The following is an 8,027-nucleotide window of genomic DNA, read 5'->3' on the forward strand; positions in this document are numbered from 1 at the left end:
AATAAATTTTGTTATATACTGTATATTTTACTTTGTGAGAATTTCAAACCACGTTTGTAATTCAGCCATCTGGCTGCGAAGTGCAATTATAATAAAAACCTTTTCAATTAATCAAAAACATGACATTTTACTCCATAAGTTGTCCGACTATTGTGTTAGGGGGAAGGCCTTGGAGTGGTTCAGGAACTACCTCAAGGGTAAAAGACAGTATGTATTTATATAGATGGTTCTGAATCGACTCTTCAACTAATAACCTGTGGCGTCCCTCAAGGTTCGTTAATAGGTCCGCTCCTTTTAATTGTATACATTAATGATCTTATAAACTCATCTGAAATCTTATCATTTTTTCTTTTCGCAGATGACTCAAATTTATTTTTCTCTCACTATAACCCTGAAGCACTTCTCAACACTGTAAACACTGAATTAAATTGCGTTTTTAACTGGATCCAAGCCAATAAATTGTCGCTTAATATAAATAAAACATTATCCATGATATTCAGTAATTCTGTATTATCCTTACCAGGTCATATCAAAATCAATAATGTAACTATCAACCAGGTTGAATCCACCAAATTCTTAGGTGTCTATATAGACATTAAACTAACGTAGAAAGTTCACATTAATTGTTTAAGTACCGTTAAAAGTTTTGACAGTTTTACCGTCTAAACATTAAAGCCCCCGTTAATGATGAATTAGTTAATTAATTCCGATGCTATAAGTATAGACGGTTCTTATTTCCCGAATTCTAATGTTGCACCTGATGGTTTTGCACTAGGGAACTTATCTTCTTGCAAATCAACTGGGTAGCCTATGTGATGATATAGATTAAAGATACATGGGGAACCATCCAAAGACTGGCCCAGGATCGGAAGGAGTGGAAGACTTTTGTTGCTGCACTATGTGCCAGGAAGCATAATGGGCAGTAAATAAGTATGTGATGGTATGATATAACTAAATCCTGCGTCCTCCACTTTACCGAGCATGTGAAGCAACTCGAAGAGAAGAAGAATGAATTGTCCACCTATGACGCAGGCAAGCCAAGACGTCTTTTTAGATTTAAAATGATGACATAATACGCTTCAAATTTCTGTATCTTATGACACAGAGTTAAATGAAGATGCGAGTCGAGTGACCAATCTTGCGCTAAGTTGTTATACATTTATTTATTCATTTATTAATATTACTATTGTTATTATTATTATTTCAAGTCTTTCTTTGTTTGTTTTATACGGGAATGGCATACGTATAATGTTGAAACGATCTGTTGGATAGTTAATGATCGGTGGTATTATGTTTGAACCGACTTCATGTTTATGAGCTTGCTTTCTGATATTTCTAGATATATTTCTAGTCGGAGTCTTCTATATAAAAGTCCCGTGTGAAAAGAAGTCAACGTGGTGTAGTTCCCTTGGGTGAGACATTGATTCTCAGTCCCATCCTATGTCACATGAAAAGCTTTTTCGAGAACGTTAACCTGCTCCGCCGGATTGAGGTCGACAGGAGCTTGTCAATAGGGACTTTTAGATTTGCGTGGACTGATACGTGTGACGTCCTTTTAAGGCACTGGCAGTCATGTGGGACGACGTCCTTTTAAGGCACTAACAGTGCCTTTAAAGGACGTCACAGTACCTTAAATTGACGTCACACGTAGCAGTCCACAATGTAGTCGTGCAAATCTAAAAGTCCCTAATATCTCCTAATATTTAATAATAATAATAATAATAATAGCTAGTTCTTGTATAGCGCTTTTCAGGACCGTAGGCCCTCTCAAAGAGCTTTACTGATATATATATATATATTATTTCCACGAAACATCGAATGGAAAGAGCAAGAAAAGAGACAAAATTGTATAAAAATTCGATTCCAAGAAGGGATCGAACCCCCTCCCATGTCGGGGGAAAGTTTTTTTTTTCTTCAAATACTTGGAACTTTTTTCATTTAATAGTGGAAAGAGGCCCAGCTACAGCAAAACTCACAAACGGATTTGTTGTTTACACATGGGTCATGGAGTAGCCTGACCCGTAAACCACTTCCATTTCAGGCCGGTGCTGCCAACGTTCTGGAGACAAACTTGTAGGCCCGAATTCACAAAGGAGGTTTGTCGACAAACCTTGGTTTTCGTACGTCATATGACGCGTTTTACGCGTATTTTTACAAACCTGGTTTGTAAAGAACAAAAGGAGGTTTGGCGAAACAAAAGGAGGTTTGAGCTCAAACCTTGCTTTGTGAATTCGGGCCATATAGTTTACATTGGAAGAAAGATATTCTTTAATAATAATTTGATTTCTGCACCCTGGCTTTTTGCAGTCATGAAACAGCATATTTTGATTCGGTTACTTTAATTTCATATGAGATGATATTGAGCTTATCACGGCATTAATTGCCTCGATTAAAAGTCTCAATGCATACAAAACATACAATAGAATAGAAAAGTTTGACAATTCATGGACAATTTTAACCATATCAAAAACTATTGCATAAGTCATCTACTTCAATCTCAATGGTCAATATGGTTACATGCATTCATTTGGCGAAAACTTTGTGCTCAACACTGCTAAGTATTGTAAACAAATAAGGATTTTTGCAAGTACTTTTGAATGTTTCCTGTTAAAAAATGACACACGTCTTTTCCCTTTGTCAAATACCAATGGTGGCAGCTTACAGTCTGCTGGACTAGATTATTTCCCGCTTAAGGCCCGGTCACACAGAGGGGGCGCATGGGGGGGGGGGGGGGCGCACGGCCGGCGCATAGAAAATCAGAAAAAGTCGTGAGTCCGACTTTGGTCAGGATTTGGGAGAAGCTAGCGAGCTGACACCAAATGCATAGCGTGTTGCTAGCGCGCTGCGCGTATACAGGACGTGTGCTTCACGTATGTCTGGCGTTGGTCTAGCACTCCGCGCATGTCTGGCGTCCCTTTGGCGTGTACATTCATGCGTCGAGCTCCGCGCACACTTTTGAGCATGCTCAAAAAATCCCGACGCACACAGCAAAAGACGACGATTGCATAACGTTGGTCCAGCGTTGGTCCAGCGCACTCGACGAACGAGTATACGAATGATGACGCACACCTAGCGAACGACAACGCACTGGCCAAAATTGCAAATTTCCCATGCGCTGGCCGTGCGTCCCCCATGCGTCCCCTCTGTGTGACCGGCCCCCGCCCCCCCCCCCCCCCCCCACTCAGGGTTCGAAATGACCGCATGCGTGTTGCCAAAATGTCCGGTAAAGGGGTACTTTTCGTGCGACAAAGTCCGGCCCGAGAATTGTAAAAAAAAAGGTGTATTTGACTTTTCACCCGGAGATTTCTTTAAAAAGGGGGTGTTTTTTCTTTTTCTCTCTCATCTCTTTGCACTCCTAAGAAATTATTCCGAATTAAGGGGGGTACATTGACCATTTTTCATGATTTAGGGGGGTCTCCAAGGCAGGAAAAGCCCGCGAAAAGCCCGCGAAAGGGGGGTTCGGAAATGTTGGCAGTCCTCAGATAGGGGGTGCTTTCAAAAAGAGGGAACGAGCATATGTGTACCCTAAATAACACTGAGTGGGGGCCGGGGACCGGCCTTTACATGACGTATGTTGCATCTCGGTGAAAGGTTGCCTTACTTTGTTATCTATCATTGCATATATGCATGATATAAATCTATCACGAATTTGAAAGGAATAATGTGCATTGTTCAAAAGAGGTGCAAAACACCTTTCAAGTCTATCGCAAATCAAAAGAGTTTTTTTGCATGATTTGTACAGACCCTGCATGTAAATCCCCTACATCATTCTGCCTGGTAATCTTAGAGCTATTTTTGTTTTGGAAATTCCCCCTTTCGATTATGTGGCTCCTGTTTTGGGCATCGCTTCAAATACTTAAGGACATACAATCCTGTAACATTCGAGGGAAGTGGATCGCGATACCTCTACTTTTCGGCCACCGTACGTACGTACACATCGGATAGAAAAAAGGATTGCTAAGTCCTGAAAACGCCTGCAATTCGAACAAATGAGCTCCAATGTTCATCTTGGACTAGATATTCTGCATCAAGAAGGTATTTCTGATCATTTTGAATATCCCTTTTAGTCATTTTAATGTTATTTAGAGCATTTTTATGATAGTCCGGAAGTTTTGACTACTCTGCATGGGCAGAAATGTTTTGTATTTATTAAATATTTGTTAAAGGCCAATTCCAGCCTAGATTCAGACTTTTTCAACAGTCTTACAATACATCAGAGGGTAAAACAAACAGAGAATCAGGCCGTAACGTTCAACGGGATGCTTAGAAAGAGATATTATTGTGTCAGATATTTTGAATTGAAATTATTACATTTGTAGCACGAAATCCAGCTAGCAGCCCATACCCTGGAAGATGGGTGAGCTGTACTGAGCAGGGGCGGCGATCCCGGGGGCAGGGACACGTCCCCCGTCAATTTGTTTAGGGGGATCTTCCCCCTCCGGAAAATTTGAAAAAGTGCCCCCAAAATATATAGAAAATACTAAGTAAAAACTGCGACATACTTTTAGGCTATAGAGGGCCCAAAATTGCGGTGTTTAGACTAATAGAAGTGCAAATATCTTCTCTCTCTCGGTCGCTACGCTCCCTCGCATAAAATCCTTAAAAATGTATTATAATTATCGTGATAGGCCTACAACAAAACTTCAACAATCTGTGAATGAGGGTTACTCACATATTTAGACGTACGGGGGTGCCACTCTAATGGTTACTTTTTCACACAAAAAATCTCTAAAAATGGGTCTCAATTTTAATAACAAAAATATCCCTAAATATGGGTCCGGTTTTTCAAATTTTCAAAAATTGTCGGGTGTTTGCAAAAATGGGCTTTACTTCGAGAAAAAAAATCCCCCAAAATGACCCTTAAAAATGGATAGGGGTTTCGAGGCTTGAGTGGCACACACCCGTCCAAACCGATTCTGAGTATCTCTCGCCCACCCCCGAAATCGCCGCCCCTGGTACAGAGCATGTGCAGTAGAAGCAGACCCTGGCTTATCTTTTTACCTGGGTTTAAATTTAGGCCAGACTTTAACCGGGTCTGAAATAAACTTGACTTTCATAAACTGAAATTAAAGTTAAACCTGAAGTCTGTTTTAGTTAAACCAGACTTCATAATACAGGCATATAGTTCATGGGATATACCACGCACAGAGCTGACATTTTACTATAAAAATTAATTGGGACATGTGTATTCTAACAAAATCAACTTAGGTAGCGAAATGACCCTTGATTGCAATGGAAATGTGTACCATTATGCTTAGAAAACAAAACTATTATTATAGAGACTGCACGAATCCCGTCCCAAACTCCAGAGCTTTATACTGTGGTGGTGGTGATTACAGCGGCTGTCTGACATACATTTGGGGACTGACATTTTTTCAATACAAATAATACACAGCAGTGAGGGCATTAGTTAGAATTACCCACACAAGGTACCTTTGGGACAGTCTAACCGAGGGAGTACATTCTCAACCAATCATTTGATTAGAATCCACGTCATCATCTTATAAAGAAAGATAATACGACATTCATTTTAAACGTCAACACTCAAGGACATATGTTACAAAAAGCAATTGCAGCTGTATATGTTTAATTTTATGCCAGATGTTATTAATATGACAGAAATTGCTGAACTTTTTCAACAATATTTTTGGGATAATGAGGAGAGATTTTGTTGACACATCTAATAATCGTCTGAGGGTGGTGTGGATAAAAACAATCCGGACAGAACACATTAATTTGTCATTCGTGTGCAACAAGATCGCAAAGATTTGAAAGAAATCCGACAAAAGGTAATTGCAATAGCCCTGTGCGTCACCTATAGAAACTTACTAATATAACTATGACATAATAAAACTCCCGGGCCTTTACATGACGTATGTTGCATCTCGGTGAAAGGTTGCCTTACTTTGTTATCTATCATTGCATATATGCATGATATAAATCTATCACGAATTTGAAAGGAATAATGTGCATTGTTCAAAAGAGGTGCAAAACACCTTTCAAGTCTATCGCAAATCAAAAGAGTTTTTTTGCATGATTTGTACAGACCCTGCATGTAAATCCCCTACATCATTCTGCCTGGTAATCTTAGAGCTATTTTTGTTTTGGAAATTCCCCCTTTCGATTATGTGGCTCCTGTTTTGGGCATCGCTTCAAATACTTAAGGACATACAATCCTGTAACATTCGAGGGAAGTGGATCGCGATACCTCTACTTTTCGGCCACCGTACGTACGTACACATCGGATAGAAAAAAGGATTGCTAAGTCCTGAAAACGCCTGCAATTCGAACAAATGAGCTCCAATGTTCATCTTGGACTAGATATTCTGCATCAAGAAGGTATTTCTGATCATTTTGAATATCCCTTTTAGTCATTTTAATGTTATTTAGAGCATTTTTATGATAGTCCGGAAGTTTTGACTACTCTGCATGGGCAGAAATGTTTTGTATTTATTAAATATTTGTTAAAGGCCAATTCCAGCCTAGATTCAGAATTTTTCAACAGTCTTTCAATACATCAGCGGGTAAAACAAACAGAGAATCAGGCCGTAACGTTCAACGGGATGCTTAGAAAGAGATATTATTGTGTCAGATATTTTGAATTGAAATTATTACATTTGTAGCACGAAATCCAGCTAGCAGCCCTTACCCTGGAAGATGGGTGAGTTGTACTGAGCAGGGGCGGCGATCCCGGGGGCAGGGACACGTCCCCCGTCAATTTGTTTAGGGGGATCTTCCCCCTCCGGAAAATTTGAAAAAGTGCCCCCAAAATATATAGAAAATACTAAGTAAAAACTGCGACATACTTTTAGGCTCTAGAGGGCCCAAAATTGCGGTGTTTAGACTAATAGAAGTGCAAATATCTTCTCTCTCTCGGTCGCTACGCTCCCTCGCATAAAATCCTTAAAAATGTATTATAATTATCGTGATAGGCCTACAACAAAACTTCAACAATCTGTGAATGAGGGTTACTCACATATTTAGACGTACGGGGGTGCCACTCTAATGGTTACTTTTTCTCACAAAAAATCTCTAAAAATGGGTCTCAATTTTAATAACAAAAATATCCCTAAATATGGGTCCGGTTTTTCAAATTTTCAAAAATTGTCGGGTGTTTGCAAAAATGGGCTTTACTTCGAGAAAAAAAATCCCCCAAAATGACCCTTAAAAATGGATAGGGGTTTCGAGGCTTGAGTGGCACACACCCGTCCAAACCGATTCTGAGTATCTCTCGCCCACCCCCGAAATCGCCGCCCCTGGTACAGAGCATGTGCAGTAGAAGCAGACCCTGGCTTATCTTTTTACCTGGGTTTAAATTTAGGCCAGACTTTAACCGGGTCTGAAATAAACTTGACTTTCATAAACTGAAATTAAAGTTAAACCTGAAGTCTGTTTTAGTTAAACCAGACTTCATAATACAGGCATATAGTTCATGGGATATACCACGCACAGAGCTGACATTTTACTATAAAAATTAATTGGGACATGTGTATTCTAACAAAATCAACTTAGGTAGCGAAATGACCCTTGATTGCAATGGAAATGTGTACCATTATGCTTAGAAAACAAAACTATTATTATAGAGACTGCACGAATCCCGTCCCAAACTCCAGAGCTTTATACTGTAGTGGTGGTGATTACAGCGGCTGTCTGACATACATTTGGGGACTGACATTTTTTCAATACAAATAATACACAGCAGTGAGGGCATTAGTTAGAATTACCCACACAAGGTACCTTTGGGACAGTCTAACCGAGGGAGTACATTCTCAACCAATCATTTGATTAGAATCCACGTCATCATCTTATAAAGAAAGATAATACGACATTCATTTTAAACGTCAACACTCAAGGACATATGTTACAAAAAGCAATTGCAGCTGTATATGTTTAATTTTATGCCAGATGTTATTAATATGACAGAAATTGCTGAACTTTTTCAACAATATTTTTGGGATAATGAGGAGAGATTTTGTTGACACATCTAATAATCGTCTGAGGGTGGTGTGGATAAAAACAATCCGGAC

This window comes from Strongylocentrotus purpuratus, unplaced genomic scaffold (assembly GCF_000002235.5).
Source record: "Strongylocentrotus purpuratus isolate Spur 01 unplaced genomic scaffold, Spur_5.0 spur5_scaffold_10, whole genome shotgun sequence".
NCBI lineage: Eukaryota > Metazoa > Echinodermata > Echinoidea > Camarodonta > Strongylocentrotidae > Strongylocentrotus > Strongylocentrotus purpuratus.